The following is a 14,148-nucleotide window of genomic DNA, read 5'->3' as shown; positions in this document are numbered from 1 at the left end:
CTCTTTGGTGATGTTTGGGAAATTTTCTTTTATAATATTCTCTAGTATGGCTTCCATTCCTCTGGGGCATTCTTCTTCCCCTTCTGGAATTCCTATAACTCGTATGTTGGAACGCTTCATAAAGTCCCATAATTCTGACAGTGAACGTTCTGCTTTCTCTCTCTTCATTTCTGCCTCTTTTACTGTCTGTGTTATCTCAAGAACTTTGTCTTCTACCTCTGAAATTCTTTCTTCTGCATGGTCTAACCTGTTGCTGATACTTTCCATTGTATCTTTAAGTTCCCTAATTGACTGTTTCAGTTCCTTCAGGTCTGCTATATCCTTTTTATATTCTTCATATCGTTCATCTCTTATTTGATTCTGTTTTTGGATTTCCTTTTGGTTATTTTCCACTTTATTAGCAATTTCCTTCATTGTTTCCATCATTTCTTTCATTGTTTTCAACATGTGTATTCTAAATTCCCTTTCTGTCATTCCTAACATTTCTATACTGGTGGAATCATCTGCAGTAGCTACCTCATGGTCCCTTGGTGGGGTTGTTCTAGACTGGTTCTTCATGTTGCCTGGAGTTTTCTGCTGATTCTTCCTCATGAGTGATTTCTTTTATCTGTTTCCTTGCCCTAATTTTCCTTTCACTTCCTCTTGCTCTTTAAGTTCTTGTGCCTGTGGACTGAGGGTTATAGGACCAGAAGGGTGAGAAGGTTGAAGAGCAAAAAAAGGGGATGAAAGAAAGGAGGACCGAGTGATAAGAAAAAAAGAAAGATAGAGAAAGGAGAGGGGATGGGTATAAGGAATATTGACAAAAAGAAGAGAGGCACAGAAAGAGGGAGACAGGGCAATATAGGTGTACAGTAGGGTACTTTGACACAACCTTAAAAAACCCCACCTTCTGGGGGTGCCCAGTTGCGTGGTTCCCTTGAGGTCAGCAGCTCTTTGCTAACCTGATCAGACACAGTACCCCACCTCCACCAAGTAGAGAGGAAAGACAAAAATGCTATAAATCAAACCAAAAGAAGCAAACAGAAAACTTTACGGGGATAAAATTGGGTGAAAAACCAAATTATATCGGTAGAAACACTAGCAAAAATGAAGTTGAAGTTATTATAAAAGGCAGCAATGGGAAATTATAATTAAACTAGGAAAATTGAGAAAGAAAAAGGGATCTGTGTGGAAAAGATTGAAATTAAAAAAACAAAAGAACATCAGCAACGTCAAAATAAACAAACAAAAAAAACAACCAAACCAAAAAAAAAAAGAAGAAAAAAATACACAACCAAAAACAAAGCAGTTTGTATATGTTATTGAATATTGTCTGGGCAACACGTGGTCTTCTGGGGTATGAGATGTTAGTCACAGTTCTGATACGACTGGAGGCTGCTGATTTCTCAAACCCCAGCAGGTAGACACCCTAAATCTCTCTTCAGCCTATTTAAAAGGCACTTTGAACTTGTAAACTTGCTGAGCAGAAGCTTTCCCAGCTTTCTCGCTGGAATCGCTGCTGAAGTGGCTATGCACTTACTCAGTGTGCCAAAACCGATCTCACTCTGCCCCTGAGGGTTAGGGCTGCAAGGTGGCTCAGACCCCACCCTTAGGCTACTTGGTTGCTGGGTTACCAGCTCCCACCCGTTTCTAGCTCTGCGACCCTGAGGGCAGAGCTTGCCGGGGCAGATCACTGACAATGGATCCGTGTGACCCACCGCCAAACACTATCAGCTCCGTCTGGCTCAGCGGCTCAGACTGGGGCCCTAGACAATGGCCAAAGTTCTCCGCACTCCCGTTCAGGCCTTCCCCAAGGCAGTTCAACTCAGTGCCAAGTCCAAGGACATCAAAAGAGTTCACAGGTAAGGCCTTTCTGGTTTGCAGTCTCGCTGCTACTGAACTTACAGTTGTGGGCGGGTTTAGACGGATTGAACACACGCGACCACTTGCCGGCTTTCCACGGTTTTAGTCCACCTCTTGGGGTCCAGAAGTCTCTCGCTGACTCCCTGTATCCTCATAGGAGTGATGATAGGCAGTTCCCACCAGCCAGAGATGCCTGGAGTCCTATCTCCCCAGACTCACGGTGCCCAGATGCAAGGAAGCTGTTACTCGGCTGCCATCTTGCTCCGCCTCCCAAAGTTTGGGCTCTTAATATGCACTAGACTTCTTGAGGCAGAAGCCCACATTAACTAATTTGTAGCCCATATTAACTAATTGGTTTTGTTTTTGAAATCATATTGAACCAAAAGTCTTTGTAAGGTCACAGATACTTTTATAGCTGGTATCAATCAGAAGCTATGGAATCAGATTTCAAAGACTACCAAGTTATACTCAAGAACACACTGATACCATAGAAGTTTGCAAAAACATATAAACTCTTTCGGCAAGCTCTTTGGTCTTCATTTATATGTAGTGAAATCTTCTGCTAAGGCACATCGTTTTCAGTATTATTATTCTCTGAATTCAGTCACACCTGAGTACAAGACACAACAACGTAAGTGTAATACAGCAGGCACAGACTTCCAGAATAAATCTATTTTTAAGCAAAGTTAGAATAGTCCCTTATCTCTGCAGTGTAATTTGAGGGAGCAAAGCCTTCACAAATCCTTTATCTGCTGATGTATACTAGAAACACTATAATTAATTTTATAATCTAGTTTTGATTTTGGATGCCAATATCATTTGTTGTTAATAGAGCCCCAATTTCCTCTTAGATGGGGCTCAATCTATCAGACCCCATCCTAGGTGGAAGCTGGAAATCCAAGAACTACATTTTCCAGAATCTGTGGCATTTAGGTCCATGACTAGATTCTGTCCATTAGAATCACTTTCAGGCGATCTGGTAGACGAGCACCAGCAGCCACGGTGGCTCCCACTGCAAAAGCAGGCTGACATATGAGCTTAAAGCAGAACAGAGGGGTAATCCCGTGGTATCCATTGTCCTCCTGCAAAACTGCCTATTCCCTTTCAAGCATCTAAGATCAGAGCTACAAGCTTCTTCTGACTCCTCTAGCTCTTTACCACCAGAAGACCTCTGGCAGCTTTCCTGACTTTCATTCCTCTTGCCTTCAAAAAGCCTCAACAAACTAATACTTTGTTTTAAATCATTCTCTTAAAACACTAATTTTTATGTTCCTGATTGAACCCTGACTTATAAATGCATTTATCTGTTCCAAGAAAACTAGTATTGTTATTACCTCACTTTGTTCTTCACATTATCACCTTAAAAAGTAATGTTACGTGCATGTTTTACCTAATTTATTCAATAGTAAGTATGTGAAGTTGACAGAGTGTATCTATCTAGAGTGTAACATATGGTTTATAAAGAATTTATCTGATCTAGGACTTCCGGGGGAATGACTTCAAGCAAGCTTGTAACAGAATCAGTACAAGAACTTACCAACAGATCAATTCTGTGTTCTCTGTATCACAGTCAGTAGACTCAGAATACTCTTCATTGAAAGTAAACCAAATTCTCAGCTATAATTTGTTTAAAAATTAAACATTCTGAAATGTGAGCTACACCTGCTTTGATTAAACACAGCAAATAAAATAATACCTTAAAATTTTATTTTTGGGCGGCGCCTGTGGCTCAGTCGGTAAGGCGCCGGCCCCATATACCGAGGGTGGCGGGTTCAAACCCGGCCCCGGCCAAACTGCAACCAAAAAATAGCCGGGCTTTGTGGCAGGCGCCTGTAGTCCCAGCTACTTGGGAGGCTGAGGCAGGAGAATTGCTTAAGCCCAGGAGTTGGAGGTTGCTGTGAGCTGTGTGAGGCCACGGCACTCTACCGAGGGCCATAAAGTGAGACTCTGTCTCTACAAAAAAAAAAAAAAAAAATTATTTTCATCATATATATTTATGCATATGTGATCCAATTTCCCTTTGAAAATAAAAAATAACAGAACATCAGTCCACAGTAGCACTTACATATGGTATCTTTTCATCAGGTTCCTCCTTTTAAAAATATTGTTTGTTTTCCTCTTTCTACTGATTTAAATAGGAAAAACAATGAAATTGAAAGCTTAAAAATGGATTTTAATTAGCAAACATTTCTTGCTATTGTATTTAGCATTTCCATTAGAAGAGCAAGGCCCTGTGGAAATATTTTTAATGCATATTTGCTTTTCCCTTTGAAAATTTATTTGACTATTGCACAAATGATTTTATAATAACATTGCTTTTAAAATTATTATGTGCTGTATGTCAAACTAGAGACCTGCCATCATATGAGCTGCATTGTGTTTGTGACAAAAAACTTTAAAAAATAGAATATAAATTACCTGTAAAATTTTTTGCACACATTGATAGAAAAGCTGATAGATTGACTCTGTAACTTCATTGTTTTATCAATCATGTGTTCTTCCTTTCTGTACCTATTTTTTTTTTTGTCCATTATGGACAACTCATTTAGAATAATTTAGATAAGCTTTCCTTATATACATCTTAAAAACAGCAAGAAAGAAAACATATTTCCTCCTTTTTGTTTTCATTAATTTGCATATAGTGTAGGTTGGAGTTTTCATAAATACGTTGTTTTAGTTCTTTTTGTTCTAAGAGCTAAAACTGACTTTAGAAGAAGAATCAACAGAGTCACTGAGTGAGTGATTATTTAACAACCTTGAACATTTTCAAATAAATGAAGTCACAGTGGTCATTATCAACCATACTGATTACACCAGACACGCCTGTGCTACTATCTGTTTTAAGTGTCATCTCCAGTCCAGCTCTTAAAACTGCAGCTTCTTTAACTATTAATTGAAAAACTCAGAAAGATGGAGTATATTTGTCCCAAAGATGAAGTAATATTTGTTAAACTCTAGTTCCGCATAAGGAATTTATGTGGAATAAGTTCAAATGGGCTTGGGAATTTCAATGATTACATAAATCCTTTTGTGCAAATGCATATTATTCAGAAGTCAATGACTAGACTAATTATTAGTAATTATTAGTAGTCTCAGAAAAAGTAAGACTACCACAAAAATGTTTACCATTTGAAATCAATTAAGATTTATCAAGTACTTCTTACTGTCCGTTTCTGACCATATGTCTTACATAAATTTACAAGAATCTTTTGCAATTGTTACAACACCATGATGCAGATGCTATTATCATCAATATTTTACAGAAAAGAAAGAAAATTGAGACATAAGGAACATGAAGAAAGTTTCTCCAAATTCTTAAGCTATATGTGGTAGAAGGAAGATGTGAATCCAGGTGGTTGATTTTGTCCTTGCCTGTAGTTCAAAGTAGCCATTAAATTAGTGGTTTTAATAATTGTGTGGTGTCGTTGCCATTTTAGATTGTTGTCACTTTCCCAAATAATTAAAAATTAAAATTATCTTTTATGTAAAAAATTGACCAGGTTGGAGACAGCAATGAATCTAAACTATTGACTTTCTATTATTTTAATACCCTGAGTGTTCTGATCTATTGACAGTAAAGTCCAGCTCATACATGGATAAGATCGATCATGTGAACTTTCATATCTCTTGAGGCCTCTGTAAAGTAGTACATGTGAGCAGAAGAGGAGTGATAAAGAAAATGTATTAGATTCCCAGGACTGTATTAACAAGTTACCACAAACTTGGTGGCTTAGAACAGAAATTTATTCTGTCATAGTTCTGAAGACTATATTAATCAATCAAAGATATTGTAGCATTGATTCATTCTAGAGATCTGAAGTAGAATCTATTCTCCGCCTCTCTCCTAGCTTCTTATGACAGCCAGATATCCCTAGTATTCCACGGATTATAGACACATCACCTTACTGATACCACACTGAAGGTAACAATTGAATGCAGCCCATTTGTAAATGGTCAGATTGTCCATCGGGTGTGCAAATATACCCCCTGAAGTTTTGATTATCTTTCCAGGATTATGATTTTGACAAACAAACCATTGGTTATAAACAATTCCAGCAATTTTAGAAAGTCACCCCACTAATATTTTTTTTCAGGATTTAGATCATTTTGCTCATTCCATGATGAGTTATATAGTAGAGAGCTTTTAATAATGGAAGCTTCTAGTTTTCAGCAGAAAACTAGATAGCTGTCTGGGACTTCTGGGAATGCATGATTAACATCAAATTAATGTCCTTAGATGCCAGGTTTTTTTTTTGTTGTTGTTTGTTTGTTTGTTTGTTTGTTTTATAATCATAGACTGTTTATTAAACTGGTCATTACAGGTAATTTGACTTGTATAAATCTTAGGAAGTTTATTTAAATTGTCTATCTTAAAAATGTTAGTACTGGCTGATTTAGCATGAAAATCTGCCTAATGATTTTCTCAGTATTTAATTAATTCTTGTTCTTCTTGATGTTTTATTAGCAGCGTTATGAACCACTCAGCTTCTTTTTGAAAGTTCTTAGAATTTTTACCCAGACCATTGGTGTAATCATAAGGTTATAAAAACTTATACTTAACAGAAGCATTTCTATGAGTCTCCTTGAAAATGAAACTATCTAGGGTTGGAGCTACTCAGAAAAGTCCTGAACAATCATCTGTGAATGATAAGACTTAAAATCACCATGGTTAAGGATCTGGTGAGACTTCAGGACAACAATTACACATTTAACAAGAAAATTCAGTTATTTCTGTTACACATAATGTTTTAAGATAATAACTAGAAGTATAACTGATAGCATTACACCAGGACTATTAGATTTCTTTAAATTTTATATAATTTCTGAAACATGTATTAATAAAACATCCATACAAATATAGCTCAAAGAAGTCTGAACATTACTTGTCACTTAACATTTCCCATATAATTTAATATGGCAAATATGCCTAATTAGTTTAACATCTCCATCTTTATAAGAAGTATCCTTTTGAAACGCTCTCCAAAATTATGTGTAAAATCCCAAAGTTAATTCCAAGTTAATAAAAACAATTTACAATTTGATTTGGGGAAGTTCATCAAAAATATCAGAGGCTTAAAACATTTCATCAAAATAGGATCACACAGTACTGTGAACAATAGTCATGTATTCAATCAAAGTAGTAATTAAAAGATTTCAAAGGAAAATACAGAATGTAACATAGTTGTGGAAAAAGCTTAGCTCTTTTAATAGAGAGGATTTTGATTTCTTAAGTGATAACCTAACAAAGACAACATGAAGCAAGGAAATTATTTTCATAAAATTCAGACTCTCTGTTTCCCAGGGCAATTATCTAAAGTATAAGAAAAAAGAAATAATCTTTTGCAAGTTCCTTAAGAGCAGTCCAGTAGTCCAAGAAAAGATTGTTGTTTTAACAGAGAGGGCCAAACTCTAGTTTTGCATCAGTTGCACTCGTAATATGAATGCTTAATTTTTAACTTTTAGAAAAAGTTATAATGTCCTTCTAATCTTAGCCAGCTTGACCACACATAAAATTCCTTTCACAGCATACATCTTTCCCAAACCTATTGCAACTTTCTAATCCATTCAGAATTTGTCCTATAGTTTTGCTTCACCATTTTGGACCAGTCATTTCCACTTTAGGACAAAAAATTACTCTTTTATTCTAACAGAACAAAGCACACTCATGACTTAGAACTTTTTTTTTTTTGCTTTTTTTTTTAATTAAATCATAACTGTGTACATTAGTGTGATCATGGGGCACCATACACTGGTTTCATAGATGGTTTGACACATTTTTCATCAAAGTGGTTAACACAGCCTTCCTGGCATTTTCTTAGTTATTGTGCTAAGACATTTAAATTCCACATTTACTAAGTTTCACATATACCCTCGTAAAAAGCACTGCAGGTGTAATCCCACCAATCTCCCTCCCTCTCCCCAAATCTCCCCTCCCTCTCTTCCCTTGCCCTCTTCCCCCTATTCTTAGGTTGTAACTGGGTTATAGCTGTCATGCGAAAGCCATACATTAGTTTCATAGTAGGGGTGAGTACATTGGATACTTTTTCTTCCATTCTTGAGATACTTTACAAGAAGAATATGTTCCATATCCATCCATGTAAACATGAAAGAGGTAAAGTCTCCATTTTTCTTTAAGGCTGCATAATATTCCATGGTGTACATATACCACAATTTATTAATCCATTCGTGGATCGATGGGCACTTGGCTTTTTCCATGAATACCAATTATGAATTCGGCTACAATAAACATTCTGGTACAAATATCTCTGTTATGATGTGATTTTTGGTCTTCTGGGTATATGCCTAGTAGAGGAATTATAGGATTGAATGGCAGATCTATTTTTAGATCTCTAAGTGTTCTCTAAACATTTTAAGAAAAGGAATGTATTAATTTGCATTCCCACCAGCAGTGTAGAAGTGTTCCCTTTTCTCCGCATCCACGCCAACATCTCCGGTCTTGGGATTTTGTGATATAGGCTAATCTTACTGGAGTTAGATGATATCTCAAAGTAGTTTTGATTTGCACTTCCCTAACGATTAAAGATGATGAACATTTTTTCATATATCTGTAGACCATGTGCCTGTCTTCTTCAGAGAAGTTTCTCTTCAAGTTCCTTGCCCAGCCTGCGATGGGATCACTTGTTCTTTTCTTGCTTATACATTTGAGTTCTCTATGGATTCTGGTTATTAAACCTTTGTCGGAGACATAAACTGCAAATATCTTCTCCCTTTCTGAGGGCTGTTTGCTTGCTTTACTTACTGTGTTCTTGGCTGTGCAGAAGCTTTTTAGTTTGATCAGGTCTCAGTAATGTATTTTTGAAGCTGCTTCAATTGCCCGGGGGGTCCTCCTCATAAAATATTCACCCAGACCAATTTCTTCAAGGGTTTTCCCTGCACTCTCTTCTAGTATTTTTATAGTTTCATGTCTTAAGTTTAAATCTTTTATCCAGTGAGAGTCTATCTTAGTTAATGGTGAAAGGTGTGGGTCCAGTTTCAGTTTTCTGCAGGTTGCCAGCCAGTTCACCCAGAACTATTTGTTAAATAGGGAATCTTTTCCCCACTGAATGTTTTTAATTGGCTTGTCAAAGATTAAATAATGGTAAATAGCTGGATTCATCTCTTGGTTATCTATTCTGTTCCAGACATCTACTTCTCTGTTTTTGTGCCAGTACCGTGCTGTTTTGATCACTATCGATTTGTCGTATAGCCTGAGGTGTGGTAGCGTAATTCCTCCTGCTTTGTTTTTATTTCTGAGTAATGTCTTGGCTATTCTAGGTTTTTTCTGATTCCATAAAACAAAGTAGTGTTTTTTCAAGATCTTTAAAGTATGACAGTGGAACTTTGATAGGGATTGCATTAAAATTATATATTGCTTTGGATAGTATGGACATTTTAACAATGTTGATTCTTCCCAGCCATGAGCATGTTATGTTTTTCCATTTGTTAACATTTTCAGCTATTTCTTTTCTTAGAGTTTCATTGTTATCTTTATAGAGATCTTTCACATCCTTTGTTAGATAAATTCCCAAATATTTCATCTTCTTTGGCACTACTGTGAATGGGATAGAGTCCTTAACTGTTTTTTCAGCTTGGCTATTGATGGTATATATAAAGGCTACCGATTTATGGATGTTGATTTTGTAACCCGAGACACTGCTGTATTCCTTGATAACTTCTAAGAGTTTTGTAATAGAATCTCTGGTGTTTTCCAGATACACAAACATATCATCTGCGAAGAGTGAAAGTTTGATCTCTTCTGACCATATATGGATACCCTTGATCACCTTTTCTTCCCTAATTGCAGTGGCTAAATCTTCCATTACAATGTTAAAAAGCAGTGGAGACAATGGGCAGCCTTGTCTGGTTTCTGATCTGAGTGGAAATTATTTCAATTTAACTTTATTCAATATGATATTGGCTGTGGGTTTGCTGTTGATGGCCTCTATCAGTTTAAGAAATGTCCCTTCTATACGAATTTTCTTAAGTGTTCTGATCATGAAGGGATGCTGGATATTATCAAAAGCTTTTTCTGCATCAATTGAGAGAATCATATGGTCTTTGTTTTTTTAATTTTTTTATGTGCTGACTTATACTTATAGATTTACGTATATTGAACCAGCCTTGAGACCGTGGTATAAAACCAACATGGTCATGATGTATAATTTGTTTGATGTGTTGCTGGATTCTGTTTGTTAGGATCTTGTTGAATATTTTTGCATCTATATTCATTAGTGATATTGTTCTATAATTTTCTTTTCTTGTTGGGTCTTTTCCTGGTTTAAGGATCAGGGTGATGTTCCTTCATAGAATATGTTGGGTAGTCTTCCTTTTCTTTCTACCTTTTGGAACAGGTTGTGTAATATTAGTTATTAATAGGTATTTAGGTATTAGTTCCTCTTTAAAGGAACAGGTTGTGTAATATTAGTTATTAATAGGTAATTAGGTATTAGTTCCTCTTTAAAGATTTGGTAGAATTCTGATGTGAAACCATCTGGTCCCAGGCTTTTGTTTTTAGGGAGGTTTTGTATGGTTGATGCTATTTCAGAACTTGTTATGGGCCTGTTCAAAATTTCCACTTGATTCTGACTAAGTCTTAGAAGGTAACGTGATTCCAAGTATTGGTCAATTTCCTTCAGATTTTCACATTTCTGAGAATAAAGTTTCTTGTAATATTCATTAAGGATTTTTTGAATTTTTGAGGAGTCTGTTGTTATTTCATCTTTGTCATTTCTGATTGATGAGATTGGAGATTTTACTCTTTTTTTCCTGGTTAGGTTAGCCAAAGGTTTATCTATTTTATTGACGTTTTCAAAAAAACCAACTTTTTGATTTATTGATCTATTGTATAATTCTTTTGTTTTCAATTTCATTTAATTCTGCTCTAATTTTGGTTATTTCTTTTCTTCTACTGGGTTTGGGGTTGGAATGTTCTTCCTTTTCCAGTTGCTTGAGATGTCTTATTAAGTTGTTAACTTCTTCTCTTTCCATTCTCTTGAGGAAGGCTTGTAGAGCTAAAAATTTCCCTCTTAGGACTGCCTTTGCGGAATCCCAGGGGTTCTGATAATTTGTGTCTTCATTGCCGTTTTGTTCCAAAAATTTGGCAATTTCCTTCTTAATCTCATCTCTGACCCAGCTATCATTCAGCATAAGGTTATTTAACTTCCATGTTTTTGTATGAGTATGCAGATTCTTGTTGTTACTGAGCTCAACTTTTATTCCATGGTGTTCCGAGAAGATGCAAGGAATAATTTCTATTCCTTTAAATTTACTGAGGTTAGACTTGTGACCTAAGATGTGATCGATTTTGGAGTATGTTCCATGGGCTGATGAGAAGTATGTGTATTCAGTTTTGTTGAGATGAAATGTTCTGTAGATGTCTGCTAAATCCAAATGTTGGACGGTTAGGTTTAAATTTAAAATTTCTTTGCTCAGCTTCTTATTGGAGGATCGATCCAACACTGCCAAAGGAGTGTTGAAATCTCCAATGATTTTGGAGCTGGAGGAAATCAAGTTGCTCATGTCTGTTAGAGTTTCTCTTATAAATTGAGGTGCATTCTGGTTGGGTGCATAGATATTAATAATTGAGATCTCATCATACTGAGTATTACCCTTAACAAATATGAAGTGACCATTCTTATCCTTCCTTACTTTTGTTGGTTTAAATTCTATTGTATCTGCAAATAAAATTGCAACACCTGCTTTTTTCTAATTACCATTTGCCTGAAATATGGATGACCATCCTTTCTCCCTGAGTCTGTATTTGTCTTTTAAGGTAAGATGTGACTCTTGTATGCAACAAATATCTGGCCTTAGTTTTTGTATCCAGTCAGCTAACCTATGCCTCTTTAGAGGATATTTTAAGCCATTCACATTAATGGAGAATATTGATAAGTCTGGTAAAATTTGGGGTATCGAGTTTTTTAAAAGTCCTGTGGACATTTTTAATCCTTTCGCCAGTGTGGAAGTTAGAGTTTGATCAAAAGTTTCTGAGTGAGTTTACTTTTGTGGTAGAGGATTGCGTTGTTCGTTATGTAGGATAGGTCTGAGAATATCCTGAAGAGCTGGTTTACTTACGGCAAATTTCTTCAACATATGAATGTCATTAAAGTATTTAATTTCTCCATCATAAATGAAACTCAGTTTAGCTGGATACAGGATCTGGGGTTGAAAGTTATTTTGCTTTAGGAGATTAAAAGTTGATGACCACCCTCTTCTGGCTTGAAAAGTTTCAGCAGAGAGATCTGCAGTCATTCTAATATTCTTCCCTTTGTAGGTAATGGCTTTCTTATGTCTGGCTGCATTGAGAATTTTCTCCTTCATATTAACTTTAGGGAAGTTAATTATGATATGCCTGGGGGATGTCTCATTGGGATTGAGTCATGCTGAAGTTCTGAAACTGTCTGCTATCTGAATTTCAGAATCTCTAGGCATGTCTGGAAAATTCTCTTTTATAAGAGAATTTCATGGAGATGGGCCTCTATGCCTAGCGAGGCCACTTCATCGCTTTCAGGGATTTCAATGAGTTGGATATTAGCCTTTTTTGAATTATCCCAGAGTTCTCTGAGAAAATGATCCATTTCCTTTCTTTTTTTTTTTATTAAATCATAACTGTATACATTGATATGATCATGGGGCATCATACACTCGCTTCTCTCTTCCTCTTTGAGAGTTTGGGAGCATTCAAAGGCTTTGTCTTTAATGTCAGAAATCCTTTCTTTGCTTGCTCCACTCTGTTACTGAGGGATTCTACTGTATTTTTCAGATCTTTGAGGACTGCAAATTCTTGCTTCAATGTGTCTAAATCTTTGGTGGTTTTGTCTTTAGATTCATTAAATTCTTAAGACAACTTTTGAATTTCTCCTCAAATTCCTAATTCTGACTTTAGAATTGCTGCTCTATTTTCTAATTCCAAAATTTCCTCCACTTTATTAATCTTGTTTGTAATCAAAATTCTGAATTCGATTTCTGACATCTTGGCCAGTTGTTTATGAATGCAATCTTCAGTTACATCTGCCATATCTTTCCTTGAAGGGGGGATGGGTGCTGCAATATTCTGGTTATTCATGTTACCGGAGTTTTTCTCCTGATTCCACCCCATGATTGTTTTACTCCCTTTGATTTTTCCCCGGAGGTTTGTTGAGGACCCGTACAGTGCTATGGCCTGAGAAACTGAGGCCCTGTTTGGTGTGATGGGGTAAGTGGTTCTGTCTTGTATCAGCTGGTTTCTGTTCAACCCTAGTGAAACAGTTACTTTGGGTTGAAGTCTCTGCTGTGGAGAAATACCAACAATTAAGTCACCCCACCCACCACAGGCAACAATTGGAAAAGGAAAATCAAACCTTTCTACAACCACACACCCAGGGCACCACCTGAATAGTCCTCAGGTGACTGGCAAAGTTCAAAAGGTCTAAATCAATTGTCTCAGTCAGCACCTGTCTTGGGTGGGAGAGTTTAAGAGGTCTCTGGGAACTGGATCACAGGGGTCTGGTGACTACTCTGATATGGCTTGCTCCAGTGCTGCATAGAGTCAGGAGGAGCCACCCAGCAAATAGATCAGTCTGGGAAGGTTGATGCCTCCTTCCCCACCTTGCACCTCTGTCACACCCAGTCACTGATAGCCCTGCAGTTGGCTGACCGAGTTGCCTGTAGTTAACAGATCCTCTAAGGGTTTGTACCTGCCTGAATCACAAGGAAATATATTTCTGTTCAGCCAGGCTGCTGTGGTCTGCCTCTATCTAGCAGGTGGAGGTGAGGCCTGACAACCTCGGGCACTGATGAAGGCTGGGGGGTGTTCACTCAGTTCCAGACCTGCCCCTGATTGATATTACTGATAGAACAGAACAGAACAACTTTGCAGGGTTTTGGTTCTGTTCCTGCTAAATTCCCCTTCAGAAGAGAAGCTGTTTTGAGTTTCCAGAGCCTGTGCCTCAGGCCCTGTCTTTGCTCCTGCAGGTTTGTATTCAGTTACCTGTCAGTTCTATCCTGCTGTCTTCCTTTGTCTATAGGCTGTTGATCCCCTGAGGGCAAGGTGCGCCTTAGGCTCAGTAAGCGGTCCTCTGGGTCAGCCCTGCCCTGGAAACTTCTGGGGTCTGCGAGTGCATTTCTAGTCCCTGCGCTCCACCCAGGTCAGTACTGCCTCAGGCAAATCCTTTACTCACAGGGCCTGTGTTTCCATCCCAGATCTATTCGTGGTGGTTGCTGGCCTCCTCTAGTTGCCCAGGGAGACGGGGGTGTGGCTTCAGAATATCCGGGAGTGAGCCGTATTGTTGCTAAAAGACGGCTGCTGCTCTATGCCTCAGGGAACTG

The sequence above is a fragment of the Nycticebus coucang genome, chromosome 9 (genome assembly GCF_027406575.1).
Source record: "Nycticebus coucang isolate mNycCou1 chromosome 9, mNycCou1.pri, whole genome shotgun sequence".
Classification (NCBI taxonomy): Eukaryota; Metazoa; Chordata; class Mammalia; order Primates; family Lorisidae; genus Nycticebus; species Nycticebus coucang.
This window is presented reverse-complemented; position numbering follows the sequence as displayed.